The following is a 15700-nucleotide window of genomic DNA, read 5'->3' on the forward strand; positions in this document are numbered from 1 at the left end:
TGCAATGCATGTGAATAGATTCTGGCACATTGACCCCTGTGTGCTGACCTGATCTATTAAATCTGTTGTTTGCTATGAATCAGCTGCCAATGTTTATACAGCTTCCGCTTGCTACACTGGTCCCTCAGAAGATTTCAATTTATTACATTGACCAGAGTCTCATTATGCACTGCTCATAAAAGCTTGGAAATTCAAACAGATATGAAGCTCCTTCCACAGAAATCTCATCAATCCTTTTACTGTCCAAATCAGTTGAATGTCTTGCAGGGAGAATTTATACAGCAAAAATGCCAATAACATTTGGTGCCCAGGTAATGATGCTAAATCTTTAGTTCATTTCACAATTTCATTGAAAACATCTGAAATCTCAAGTGATTTTCATAATTGACTGCTACTAAAGCCAACTTTGTATCAGTATCTATGGAGTCTGAAATTCCTCAATCCCAGCTATGTGGGGCAGCTCCATGCCTCAGGGAGATTTCTACGCTCTTTCGCACGCAGCTGCCTCAGGAAGATTAATTTTAGAATGAGAATTTTTAATAAAGAAGGTAAAAAAATAATTTATACATGTCTCCACATGTGACAGCGTCACATGAGCTGGGACATGCTTATGAAATTTATTTTTAAAAAGTATTAATTTAATAAACCCTTCATGAAACCCCATCCTGCCCGTGGATGAGATTTTATGAGAAGTGCGGAGGCCGTCTGGGCTCTTCACCTGCCCGCCAACCTTGAGGTTGGATGGGCAACCTTGTCAAATTGCTTAATTGTTTTATTAATGGCCTTAACAGGCCTTTGACAGCTCGGCAGGTGCTCAGCTGACTCCGGTGCACATCTGCTGAACGAAAGATCGGAATGACGTGCAGTGACGCTGGGACGCACGCCCGGGGGGACGCACGCCCGGGGGCCCGCACACCGAACAGATGATTCTGCACATGATGAAAATTCTGTCCATACATTTTAATTTTTTAAAATTTAACAACGGAAACCTCATCCTGCCATTGGATGAGGTTTCATCACAAATGCTAAGCCAGCCTGGCAGATTCACCTGTCCGTGGACCATGAAAAATTGGGGACAATGGGAACTTTAATGGGTTTAATTGCCCTCTTAATTGTCAGCGAGAGCACTTCTGTCTTTTGCGCGCGCCTGCCAACCCAAATCTTGCACGAGAGCGGGATGATGTCGGAACGCTCGCCCGACATCATCATGCGCTATTTTATGCTCGACTGGGTCCGGCACGCGCCCACTGACCTAAAAATTCTGCCCACCGTCTCCGTTGGCCGGAGCTCTGCCTTAGAAATGGAAAGGGTGTGGGTGCATTTCCTCGGTATTTGATAGTCGGCAGTCACAGAGAGTATTAGCACCTCTTTAAAGATAATGAGGTCCCTGCTGGTTTCTGAAGGTTAGAAATTCCTCTTGGCTAGTCAGGGTAAAGCTTTGTACATTTTTAAAATAAAAATAATAATTTTATAAGGTAGCCAGGTTGACGTAGATATATATATATATATTTGTATATATATTTTCCTCCCTTTCTTCTGGCTGGGACAGCATTTATAGCAGTGGAATATGAATCTCATTCCACTAATGACCTGGGCTGTAGTTTTTGAGCCTGTCAGGGTGTCCAGCACCAAGGTACTAACACTTGATTTAAATAAATTATCAGGCATCCATGCCAAAATTGTTACATTTGGGCAGCCCCTGTACAAGAGAGAGTGCCACTGGAAGAATAAGCCAAAGGAAAGTGGCTTTGGCTTTAAAACTGCCCCTCTTTATAAAAGAGCTAATTTGACTGCTGGTGCATCTAGTCATCTGTGATGTCCCAGGCCAAGATCTAGGCTTGGACAATCCCTGTCTGCCTTGCCCCTGGTGCTCCATGGACCTGGATACCAGTGTCCTGCACAGAGCAAAGGAGGCGGAAGCTGCAGGAAGCCTGCTGGCCCCTAGCCTCCTTACTTATCTGCAGTGGATGGAACTATCACCTGCCCTGCTACTGTCTGAGTGGGAAATCTCAAGGAGACATCATCAGGGTAGAGATCAGTGTTTCTCAGTCCCACCTAATGCCAGGGCCCCACTGCCGTCAGTTTTGTGCTAGGCTAGGGCCCAATTAAGCAAATTCAAGACCATCGTTTCCTGCAAGGCGTGGTATTTTGTCCTACACTTGGCTCTCCCTCTAAGCCACAACATGGTGTCAGCAAACACCCCGCAGCCACATCCATGTGACTATGCTTGCTGTGTGCACATTGTATAGACATTGCAAACCCATGATGTAGGCATCGCAGCCAAACCACACCCTGTTTATATGCTAAGTCAATGCATTAACATTTCCAAGAAATCATGGAGTGAAAAATGTATGTCCCTCCCACTGTGAAATTTTGATAAACTTGTGGTGACCCTCAACACTGTTCTAGTGAGATTAACAAAGTGGGCACACTGGGCTTTCTGGTCTGTGTCATTCCAAACCATGCAAAATGGCACTGAGCCACTGAGGATACAACAGCATTGTGTTTTTTTTCAGGGTACTGTCTATTTAATCTGCTCATACCTTTGTAACAAAAGCCTTGGTTAAATAGACCAACAATTCCTTGAAGAAAATACAATGACAATGTATTCTTTTCAATTCCTGCAATATCTTCAGCTAAGATCTGTAATCTACAATGGATGGGGAGTTTAGTAGCCTGTGAGATTACTGTATCTGATATTAATTGAAAATTCACTGAGATAAAGAAGAAAGCTACTTCATCAGCTATCTCTGAACAGAACATCAGGGTCAGAGTACCTGTCTCATACAATTAGTGCCTGAATTCACTATCAGCAATTAAATCTGACATTCCAGCTGATGTAACTCAAAGTAAATAATCCTTTGCTATTATTAACAGGTGTGCATTGACCCTTCAAAGCCTGGAAGCATTTCTATGTTTGGTCACTGCGGTTTACCTCACATCTTTATGACTTTAGAAGCTTAAAGCATTTCTAAAACTCACTGATGTTGCAGCAATGCCTTTATAGCTATCTCCCTTATATGTAAGAGGTAGCAAATATGTTTGCAAAGAGACAGGACTTGTAAGATATACCCTAGATAGGGTAGTAACGTCCAATTCAGGAACTTAAGGGCAGGATTTTGCCCTTGGCAAGGGTGCTCGGCGGGGGCAGGTGGCCCGACCACCGCCCATGATCAGCTGCGCGCCAATTAAGGCCCGCCCAGCGTGGAACGCGAGCGGCAGGACTGAGCATTGCCTGTGCAGGCAGGGGAGAGAGGGAGAGCTGGGCCTAGCACGAACTTCGCGCATGCGCAAGAAAGAGCGCCTCAATCTCCCTGACGCACGGAGCTGCCTCAGGGAGATGAAGCACTGTTTAAAAAAAAAGAAAATAAAAATGTCATAAAACATGTCCCCTCATGTGACAGAAGGGACATGTTTTTAATGCAAGCATTAGATTTTTATTTTATTTTTATTTGCTTTAGGAAACCTCATCCCTCCCATGGATGAGGTTTCCTAAAAAACGCAAAGGCCGCTTGGCCTTTTTGCCTGCCTGTCAACCGTTAGGTTGAACAGGCAGTGAAAAATTCAATACAATTATTAGCTTAAGGGCCTTAATAGGCCTTTTAATTGTCAGTGGGCGCACTTCCAGCACTGGTGCATGCCCGCCGACCTAACTATCGCGAGAGTGCGCATTAATGTCGACACGCTCAGCCAACATCAATGTGCTTTATTTCACGCTCCAGCGCGCCTGCACACCAAGCATAATTCTCTACCCTTAGACTCAGACTAATGGCCAGGATGGCTGACTGCTGTGCTAATAACTAAATGGTATGTAGTGCAAGGGAAGAGGGCAATAAAGAAAGAAACTCTGCAGTCAAAATATTCCAGTCAATGAATAAGAACAATGACAGTCGTCACATGATGTCAATAAGTAGATTGACCTCATCTAACAAACACACTCAAAGCTCAAATTGAGCCTAGTTTTAAAACACCTTTTGGACAGTGTCTTGCTTTTTTCTATCTTTTTAAAGATCTCCCTTTTCCTAATTATAAATTTCCCGTCTTCCTTTCTGTGTACATTTGATTTCCCTTTATAAGATGGGCTGACTTGTGCAGTGATAAAAATATAGGGGTTTATTTTCCAACCAACAGACTTGGTCCCACCATTGTGGGACATGCAAGTAGGGTGCTGGGAAATCACACAGGGGACTTCTAAAGTGCTCTCACACAAAGTGCTAATTTAAATACTAAGACTGATGGTAATGAGTACTTTGCAACTTCACAATCTTCTTGCAGAGAATTCATACATGCTCAGGTCACCCATGTCAACGGGTTCCTTGAAGGTCAAGGTATAGGCATTCATCATATGAGGGCTTAAGTTCTAAAAACAGGCTCAATATCTATTTTATATTAAAACATTAGGTGGGATTAACCAAAGTAACTGATTGATGGCAAATGTCTGTTCCATAACTCAAGACAAGGAGCTATTTTGGCAGCTACATTCTGTAAAATATCAATGAAAGCTATTGATCTATGCAGGTATAAACACAGCTTGTAATCAGTCTTGTATATACAGTAACACCATTCTATAATGGATATTATTTGTACTGGCATGAATTGCACCTTACAGATTTGTGTTGGAGTCACAAATGTATCATTTTGGTGCGACACCTGTGCTTTGGATGTTTTTATGCCATCTTAAGACAGCTGAAAAAAAAGGAAATAATGGAAATGCACAAGTCAGACAGGATGTGCAAATGATTTGACGCGTTTCAAATAGGACCCTTCATCAGAACTTCTTCAGAATGTTCTGTTTCTATTTTAGATTTGCATCATTCAAGTTGTTTCTTTTTATCTCTGTCCACGTGAGATACAGTTCACCCATCACAAACACGGTAGATATCCACATTCAGGAAGTCATGACGATTATTTCTGGGACATTGCGACCAACACAGCTTGAGTGGTTTTCTGTGTTAGCACGCATTGAACCTCCTGATGTCTGCAGGAAAAACATCCTCCCACAAAGAACACTGCCGGCTGACAGCTAATTGACACTCCCATTAACACAGGACAACAAAAAAACACCCTCGAGCTCTCGTCTGAAATTGCTCAGCGCCTACTGGAACACACTCCACACCCTACAAACTGACAACAGCCCCACCTCTCAACGGCACCCCTCCTAGTTGACTGCAAACATCACCAACTGCATCCTGGTAACTGACCCAAATGATGAAATCCCAGTTTTCAACCTCCCTCGTAAAATCTAGACAACCCTCAACCGCTTGAGGATGGGCCAGTGAAGATTTGACCACTTGCTCCACAAGTGGAACATCAGGAACAGCTCATATTGTGACTGTGACCATCCAAGTCAGATCATTACCCGCATACTGAACTTCCGCCCTGAGTGATCACTATGTCAGCTAAAGCCATTGGATGGATCGTTAACTTCAACATCAAACTGTAACTGCTTCCCAAGCTGTAGCTCAGTTCATAGCACCCTCGCCTTTGAATCAGAGGGTTGTGGGTTCATGTCCCACTCCCGGAAACCAAGAACTGTGATTGTACTCGAAAGAGTAGCAATCTGTGACTGTTGGTAACTCGAAAGAGTTTCCCAAGCCATGTGGTTAAACCAATAAGTTCACCTGTTTATCATTGACAGGTTTCAAGCTCAGTCCAACCAAAAAGTTAATCATAAAAAAAAGCAGATCTGCCTGTTTTTCCCTGTTTTGAAGAGCTGCCAGCACCATTAAATTGCAGAAATCGCTCATTTCAAAATTGTGTCTTTCTGCGGTTTAATTTGCAGGTTATTAATTAAGGAAAAACAGGCTCTCTTCTGTTAGTTGGAAAATCAGCCTTTAGTCAGGAACAAATTTGAATTTAACTCAAAATAAATTATCTTTATGTAGATCCTTTAAACATAGTAAAACACCCCGAGGTGCTTCGCTTGGAGCATAATCAGACAGAAAATTTGAACCAAAGAAGGAGACATCAAAACAAATAAGTGATATGTTTTCAGGAGTGTCTCAGAAGAGGAGGAAGAGGTGGAAAGGTTTAGGGAGGGGGTTCAAAAGCTTCGAGCCTAGAGCTTGAAGCAGTAGCACCAATGGCGGGGCGAAGAAAATTGGGATGTGCAAGATGTCAATATTGGAGGAACACAGAATATTGTAGGGCTGGAGGAGGTTATTGACAAAGGATCCTTGGGAATTGTTTACATCAGATTTCTGTAAATCTATAGGAATCTTGATACATTTTGGTTTTCTAGTACACATTGAATTCAACAAGAAAATCATAGTATTAACTGCCCGTTAGTGGGTCGAACTGGATAAAACACTGCTGCTTATGTCCAGCAGACCAAGAGGTTTAATTTCCTCTGTGAAAAGTTGACGATAGCTTCTCTTAAACTGACATTGGTTTCATAAAAGAATTTCTCCTTAAGTTTACACAGCAAAACTCAAGTATATATAAATAAAATACATATCTTGATTCAGAGTACTGTAATTTGTGCTTAGTACCATATGTTTATATTTTTGGAACCGACCTAGCCAAAGGGTGTATAATGTTCTGAGAAAAACAAAGATAGTGATCCGTCGGCCTTGCACTTTCCACAGTTCCCTTTCATTGGAACCAAATTTTACTGGTGTTACTGATGGGACCGAGCCTGGTTGCCTGATTGCTAGCTGTGATACACGTCCTCAATCTTGCTGACTGGGTTTCCTGTTTACAAAAACTGAAAGCAGCACTAAAGCCTCTCCAATCCTTGATGTACAATGCATTACTCTGGCGGTTCTTAAATCACCCCCCAAACAGGGCAGTGACTACCTTTGACATGTCCTCTTTATCCATCAATGCTACACTAAACAAGGGTGCAGCTGCCCCATAACTTCATTGCCATACCAGCTAAGGTCATTGCTCATCATTCTGACACAATTGCTAAATTAGCCAGGGGCACAGATCAGTTGCTTTTGCAGTTTTATACATACCCAAAACTTACAGCACACGCAGAACGACTTTTGTAAACCAACCCAAATGTTTTAGAATTTAAAATTATTTTACTTTGGAATTCATTACCCCTTTGGCTAAGCTGTATTCACAGTCACTCACTCACATGTTCTGCATACCATGGTAATTAAAAATATGAATGTTATATTTGTTTTGCCTGGGGTCTGGGGAGGACATCTTTTTTGGAGTTGAGGGTCTGACCATGATATGTGTCTCACACACTACTGTTGGATCTCACACTTGCCAAGCTGGCATTTATCATATTACTGTTAGAAACATTGCATTCTTCATTACCCAGTAATGTTATTCATCTGCACATATTTACTTTTCTGCTAACATTAGCAAATAAATGAAGGTATACCTAATAGTCAGTTTCTTCTCTCTGAATGACATTTCTACTTGCTAATACTAGAAAATTTTCTACCTCTCGTAGTTTGGTAGCTCAGTAATCAAAGGTCCCTCCCCCAGTAGATGAGTTATTGATGTTCACTCTGCAACATGCAGGTGATGAATGGCCATTTACATGAGATACTTGCACTTGTGCTGAAGCACGGTTACACAAGTCACAGCCTGGGACTCTTGATCTTAGCACGAGAACCATAGATGCTTTAATATTGGGTTATGTGCTATGTTACAACTATTATACAACAATTTTTTATTGTTTGACTGGTGTCTTACAACTCACCACTATAATTAATTAAAAGATTAATAATGGAATACAAGAGTTCATGTTTTCTTCATTTTCTCCTTAAGTTTTCATTGGCACCCTGCAGCCATCCTCCATTTGCTCGGCCAAATTTGATGCTAGACTGAGCAGCCACTTGTAGTCCCTTTAAGGTACACATTCTGCCCACTGGCCTCTGAAAATTGTAAGCAGCTTGATGGACTTGAGTATCTAATGTAGGCTGACACTCCAGAACTGAGGGAACATTGCTCTGTCAGAGCTGTCGCTTTTGGATGAGATGTTAAACTGACATTCCATCTGCCCTCTCCGGTCAATGTAATAGAATACAACAGCTATTATTTTTCCCATTTTCTCCCGAAGGTTCCATCAGCATTAGTAATTCTCCCTTTCCTCAACCGAGTAACTTTCCTCCCTTCACCCGAGATTCCCGTATATTCTTTCCAAAAGGATCACTGGATAGTGATCAAGAAAGGGAAAACTGGCACATTTCTCCTTTCTTTCTCAAGGGTACAACATGGTTGTTAACCAGAACAGTAATTGATATTTCCTGAATGGCATCAAACTCCAATAACAATTTTCTCGTGCTATTTATTTGGAGATAGCACCTGGCACCTGGACTTCTCACTCATTCAATTAGGGAAGCAGAACAGTCTGTATCATTACTCCATGGTTACTATCAATGGCACTCTGATTGGCCAACAACTTGTCCACGAGCTGCCAAAACTCACCCAGCTGAAGCAAGCAAGTTTCTTGCAGCTTGGTTAAACAACCTTCTTTTATGAAGTTCAGCACTCAGTCCCCTAATCACTCAAGCAGGCTGTGCAACCCACTGTGATTATTCCTGGGAGAGAATGCATGTCAAACGTCTCTTTTGTTCTCTCCCTCTGAATATAGTACCTCATATTGAGGCTGCGTCGAAATCCACCACAAAAATACAGCAAGCTCATATTCTGGCGTTAAACTTCTGAAGTTTCTCTGTAAAAATCAAAAACAAAGCATGCACACTGACAGTGTGTTTCAGTCTGAAATCAACACTGCTGTGAAATGCGCAAGGGTTAAATATATCTTTGGAAACTTTTATTTATATACCAGTATAAGAAATCAGTAAAATTAGCTCTAGATAATGTTCCAACTATGGAATTCCATGCATTTATTCACTTCCCATTTTGTCCTTATACAGCCCCATGAAATTTCATTTGCCTAACATACCTCTCATTTCCACTCACTCACAATTCCTGACCCCAGGTATTCTCATCACTAGTCAACATTGAGCTTTGCCAGTCAAACACATGCCAGGCACTTTTCTCTCCATGGTGTTTTACAAGGGATCATATCATGCCATATAAAAGCCCAGATTTTAACTCCTGGGAGTATATACAGGAGGGACTCAGGTGGGTGACAAATAGCCTGGACCCTACAGCTTGAGGCTTGGGAGATTGGCTGTCCAAACCCAGCATGAGGTATTAGCATAGAGTGGAGAGAGCTAGCGGGGGAGGGCGGGGGGGAATTATTCTACAACAAAAACAGAAAATGCTGGAAAAACTCAGCAGGTCTAGCAGCATCTGTGGAGAGAGAAACACTCTGTTTCTCTCTCCACAGATGCTGCTAGACCTGCTGAGTTTTTCCAGCATTTTCTGCTTTTGTTTCAGATTTGCAGCATCCGCAGCATTTTGCTTTTATCTTAGGGAATTCTTCTATGCTGCCTGGTTCTCCAAAAACCAAACAAAAAAATCCCCTCTGACCCTGGATCAGCTTGCCACACACTTGTCCTGTTAGTGATACCTTAGCGCCTTCGGGCCTCATTAACCTCAGAACCCTATCTGCACAATTAAAGCAGCTGCTTTCCATCAGATTTTCCCAATGCTTGCTAAAAACAGGTTAAAATTACTTCCAGCGGTATCAGAGGACATAAGCTGCTGTCCCAATTTTAACTGTGCACTCAAGTTTCTGCCAAGTACATAGAGTTAAAATTGGTGCTAAGATATTGTAAATACATCATTTTTGTATTGAGTCATTTGTAAAAATCCTGATGTAACCATGACATATTTACACTGATATACTTGGGAGAGTGAGCCACATCAAGAGTGTTATAGCAATGAGAGGCACGCATAAAATTCTCCTAGCTAATAAAAGAGTAACCAGACAGAAATCAATTTATGGCAAGCAACACAGCTTAAATATGGAAAATATCTATTACATCATTTCAACTTTGATTTTACTTTTCCCTGTGGTTAAACAGCTCCTCTGAAATGCTGTGGGAATTGAAGCTTTAGTTGAGGTAACAAATACTTTCCATACTTAAACAGACTGTCATATACCTGGACTGATTAGAATTCTTTACATATGGGCATGGCATAAACGTCAAGGAATTCACTCGCGATTAATGCAAACACGTCAACTGTCCAAATATTTCTCACAGTTTGCAAAGTTTTCCTTGTACCTGCTGTTTTTTCGGGAATCTCATGCTTCTTCTTTTCTCTCAGTTCACTTCAGTATTCACTGCTTCCTTGGAATCTCCGTCCAGGGCAGCTGGTGCCCTGAGCTGGTCCTGTCTGAGAAGGTTATCATTCCCATGTGGCTGTTAATTGGTGTAATCACCTTTCACTGCAGCGGCTGTGGAGGTGGGGGAGGGTAACTGTTGCCTGAAGTGTGCAGCCCAGCTGCTAACTGACTGGAGCGTACTGCCCCACCAAGCTCCTCGACAAGCACTGTTTTCTATTTTTTCTGGCATCTGCCTGCATGTGCTTGGCTGCTGGGTGCTGCAATCTTATTTGCACTTGGCTGTTTTCTTGCTTGTCACATGTTACTGAGAGGAGGACCCTATCCCTGCCCAGATACATGAGAAGTTTTTTCTTCTACTGTTTTATTTCCACTAATCACCCTCCCCTTTCACTTGCTTCCTCCCATCTTACTTCAATCAGCCTCCAGCCTCTGAAGGAAAATACAGCTCGCCCGCTCTAGATTAGAGGAAAAGCTACTTTATGGGCCACCCATAAGAAGCCTAATCTGGGCAGTGAAATTGTTTATAACACACCCATTTAATGCTTCCTGCCTGGAGTTAATGGGAACATAAATAAAACAGGAAAAGAGTGTTTTACTTTGGAAGGCAAGGTCACACGCAGTACAAACTGCATCTTATTAATGTCTTTAAAAAATTCTGAAACAAAAATAGGTTCTTCATTTTAGTGACCGAAATTAGAGAACTTTTTTCAAGAAATGTATATATGTATCATATAGAGTTACAATGGGCCTACAGCACAGAAACGGCCATTCAGCACAACTGGTATGTGCCAGTGTTTACACTCCACACGAGCCTCCTCCCACCCCTCTTCATTTAACCCTATCAGCCTAACTTTCTATTCCTTTTTACCTTTTCACGGGGAGATAGTGTCACAGTGGTAATGTCACTGCACCAGTCATGCAGAGGCCCAGGCTAATGCTCTGGATTTGTGGGTTCAAATCACACCATGGCAGCTGGTGGAATTTAAATTCAGTTAATAAAATCTGGAATTGAAATCTAGGGCTAAATCTTCCCGTTGGTATGTGGGGGCAGGCCAAACATGCTGACAGCATAAAATGTTGCATGATGACATCAGGCATGCACACCAGCATCATTTTGTTCAGCGGGCGTGCGCCGGAGGCGGCTGTGAGCCGGCCGAACTATCAACGGCCTAGTAAGGCCATTAAAAAAGTAATTTAACTTGTTAACAACGCTACCTAGCCAACTTTAAGGTTGGTGGGTAGGTGAAGAGCCCAAGCGACGTTCGCATTTTTCAGGAAACCTCATCCACGGGCGGGATGAAGTTTCCTGAAGGTTTTATAAAATAAATAAATAAATTTTACTTACTTCCCAAACATATCCCAGCTCATGTGACACTGTCACATATGGGGACACGTTTAAATAAATTTTCACTTTATAAAAAGTTTTCACAACCATTCAATCTCACTGAGGCAGCTCTGTGCCCAGCTCCGTGCCTCAGGGAGATTGCTGCGCTCTTTAGCACATGTGCGCGAAAGAGCGCAGGCCCCGACTCTCCCTCCTCTCCCCCCCGCCCGCACAGGTAGCACTGAGCGCTACCGGCTACACATTACGCTGGGCGGGCCCTTAATTGGCCCACCCACATAAAATGGCAGCACACAGCCGATCGCGGGCAGCGATCGACTCCATGTCCGCTCCTGCCCAGCCCACCCACCATACGAAAGATTCTCCCACTAGTCTCAGTAATAATGACCATGACAACTATCATCAATTGCCCTTTAGGGAAGGAAATCTGCCATCCTTACCTGGTCTGGCCTATATGTGACTCCAGACCCTCAGCAATGTAGTTGACTCTGAACTGATCTCTGGCTGGAATTTTACGGCCCCGTGGAGGCTGGAACAGGGCCATTAAATGCAGCAGGCCATTCTGAACTCCATTGACTTCAGCAGGGCCGTAAAATCCTACCCTCTGAAATGGCCTAGCAAGCCACTCAGCTCAAGGGCAATTAGGGATGGGCAACAAATGCTGGCCTTGGCAGCGACACCCTCATCCCATGAAAGAATAAATAAAAACAAACCCCGCATGTGTTTACCTAGTTTTCTCCTCTCAGAATAGAACTGTTTTTGTTTAAACAGTATCTTCCTCCTATATTGCAGGGATATGGACAGCTTGGGCCTGGGTTTTCGGGTTTCTGTAATGATAGGAGTTGGGGAGTCACGCACCTAACAGTTTTGTATGCTAGCTCTGTGTAACTTTCCAAAGTCAGTTAAATGGAATAATAAATGACACTTCCCTCTACAGGGTAGGAAATCCCATGTCACTGTAGGCCTCAAAAGACATAACACCAATTTATCCATTTATGCCTTTACCATAGTACCGCGTTCCAAGGGTGGGAGATATGTGGTTAACAGATTAATTTGACACCAAGCCAGGTCAGGTAAACAAAAGCTTGCTCAATGAGATAATTGGCATTGTGCGTCAGGGCGGGCAGGGGGGTACAATATCGTGAGAAGGTCCGCCTTTGTGGCCAGCGGGTAAAAATACTTTTTTTCCTGTCTGCTACGACACTTTGTGCAAATCTGGGATGATTCCACCCATAGGTTTTAAGAAGCAACCTAAAGGAGAGAGAGGTGCAATAAGGTTTAGGGAAAAAAATTCCAGAACCCAGGGCCTAGACAGCTGCCAGTCACCAATGGTGGGGCAAACAAAATCAAGGATGTACAAGGTGCCAGAATTTCAGAAGTGCAGCAATCTCAAACATAAGCAGTTCAAAGAGGCTCAGATCTTTTTCTAGGAATTGAGGAATGATACAACTGCATTACAGCAGCCAGGTGTACAGCAAATACCTATTTCAGTAATAATGGCACTTCAGCAGCCGCTACTTAACATATTCTTTGATGGCTATCAAAATGGAAGAAACATTGGAGGGCTACAACATCAATGGCAAAACCTCAGGAGGAATAGAAGGAAGGATAAGCATTCCTTTTAGAGGGTTTAGTCATCACATCCACAGGGATAACCTCAAGTAGGTACAAGCATGGTACCACACAGCTTATGCTGTCAAAGTTAAAGATCCATCCACTTCCCAGCAGCTCTCCTTCCAGCACACCACCTTGGACCTAGATGGGTGCCACACAGTTGTATCTACAACCAGATGGAGAGGACTGAGATGCATGATACACAGAGATGACCATTAAGAGTATGCTTTGCATTTTTAAACAAGTTAACTGTGCTTTCAAGGAACCCTTGGATGAGGAGTCCTTGTTGAGAAACCCATTCTGACAGCTGTCCAAATGATTCTTGTCACATTCAGAGAGCTCAGCTTCATCATTAATAACAAGAAGCCTTCATTCCAGCCAACTGAAGAGAGAATATTTCTAGTCCACCCATGGTTGGATAGTACAACTGAAAATATCCAACAACAACAGGTATTTCATAAAAACTCAGGGAAAAGGGAAAGCAGATAGGGCCAAACAAGCACTGTAAATTACAGCAACCTGGAATTGATTCTGAAGAGTTTTCTGGAAGATTGTTGAATAACCAAAGGGACTTGGGTGTCCCTGTTTACAAGTCACTGAAAGCCAACATGCAGTTGCAACAAGTAATTAGAAAGGCAAATGGTATATTAGATTTAATTGCAAGAGGATTGGAGTACAGAAGTAAAGAAGTGTTGCTGCAGTTGTATAGAGCCTTGGCCTCCTAACCTAAGGAAGGATATACTTGCCATAGAGGCAACAAAGGTTCACCAGACTGATTCCTGGGGTGGTAGGATTGCCCTATGAGGAGAGATTGAGGAGACTGGGTCTGCATTCTCTAGAGTTTAGAAGAATGAGAGGTGATCTCATTGAAGCATACAAAATTCTTACAGGGCTGGACAGAGTGGGTGTGGGAAGGTTGTTTGCCCTGGCTGGGGGTGGTCTAGAACCAGGGGACACAGTTTCAGAATAAGAGGTAAGTAGAGGAGGAATTTCTTCACTCAGAGAGTGGTGAATCTTTGGAATTCTCTAGCTCAGAGGGCTATGGGGGCTCAGTCATTGAGTACGTTCCAGACAGAAATGGATAGATTCCTAGTTATTAAAGATATCAAGGGATATGGGGACAGTGTGGGAAAATTGATTTGGGATGGCTTGAACCAGTTGGTATGCAGCCATGCACTCAGGTCTTGCAGAGGGGGTAACGCTTGCTAGACTTTCTGGGGTCAATATGAGATACAAAATGGCCATGAGAAGAATCTCCAAGTCACTTTGAAGCTTTCAGAAACTGACTTCCTCTTTTCACAAGTGGTTGGAGATGAATGTAGCACTGTATCTTGGAGCTCATTAGGATGGTTTGCCACAGACGAGTGAAAGATACTGATTATTCATGAGGCAGTTCCAGAAAATGGAATGACAGGTGTTCAAATAGTTAAATTTTGAATGCAGCTCTTACAAATGCCAGATATTCTCTGACCTCCCCACAATGTTAAGACCCTTCTCTAATCTTCACGAAGACTTTGGACTTTATTCTTCCTTAAATTGCTTGAGAATTCTCACGGACCTCAGAATTTTCTCCAATTTCCCAGTATACCCAAGGTCCTCCAAGCTTCGTATTATCTGCAAACTTGGATCTACTGCTCTCTATTCCCTTTAATATGCACAATAAGAACTGAGGACCCAAAGTCAATCTCTGGGGAAAGCCACTTGTCATTCACTACTACTCCAACAATGTCCCTCTTATTGTAATTCTGCCTTCTGCTTTCCAACCAATTTAACACTTGTGCCATGAATTTGGGTCTAATGCACTGCCTTGATGTTAGCTACAATAGCATAGTGCTTATGTTACTGCACAAGTAACCCAGAGACATGAGTTCAAATCCCACCATGGTAGCTGGTGGAGCTTAAATTCAATTAATAAACCTGGAGCTGAAAGCTAGTCTCAGTAATGGTGGCCACAAAAAACTACCAGATTTTTGAAAAACTCCATTCAGTTAACGAGTGTGCTTTCAGGAAGGAAACCTGCCATCCTTATCCAGTGTGGCCTATACGTGACTACTAGATCCCCAGAAATGTGAATGGCTCTTAACTGCTCTCTAGGAACATAGCAGCAGGAGTAGGCCATTCAGCCCATCAAGCCTGCTCCACCATTCAATACAATCATGGCCGATCATCCATTTCAATGCCTTTGAAATAGCCCAACAAGTCACTCAGTTGTACCGAATCATGCCAACCAAGTTTAATAGGAATAAACCTAGATGGGCACCTGACATCTACCTAGGCACTGGATACAGTAACAGCATACTCAGCACAGTTCACCCTTGAGTCCTCCTCACTCATCTCTGGGGGCTTGTCCCAAAATTGGGAGAGCTGTCTGACCGACTAGTCAAGCAACAGTCTGACATAGTCATCCTCACTGAATCATGCCTTCCAGCCAATATCCCAGACTCCTCCATCACCATCCCTATGTAAGTCCTGTCCCACCTACAGGGCAGACCCATCAGAGAGGGTGGTACACTGGTGTATGGTCTAGAGGGCAGGGGCCTGTAAGTCTTCAACATTGACTCCAGATCCCATAAGGTCTC

At 42.9% G+C, this 15700-nt stretch overlaps 1 protein-coding gene across 4 annotated transcripts in view; it reads right to left on the bottom strand.

Moving 5' to 3' along the window:
* pdzd2 (PDZ domain containing 2) overlaps positions 1–15700 on the bottom strand; it is a 631303-nt gene that overhangs the window by 328761 nt on the left and 286842 nt on the right. For 2 of the 4 annotated variants that reach the window (XM_078551169.1, XM_078551158.1), the window contains exon 1: positions 10104–10451. The exons of the other annotated variants lie outside the window; for them this stretch is intronic. The gene's annotated coding sequence lies outside the window, so the exon portion shown is untranslated. Of the gene's footprint in view, positions 1–10103; positions 10452–15700 lie in introns of those variants that run through there. 4 annotated transcript variants of the gene reach the window in all.

Source organism: Cetorhinus maximus, chromosome 1 (assembly GCF_964194155.1).
Source record: "Cetorhinus maximus chromosome 1, sCetMax3.hap1.1, whole genome shotgun sequence".
Classification (NCBI taxonomy): Eukaryota; Metazoa; Chordata; class Chondrichthyes; order Lamniformes; family Cetorhinidae; genus Cetorhinus; species Cetorhinus maximus.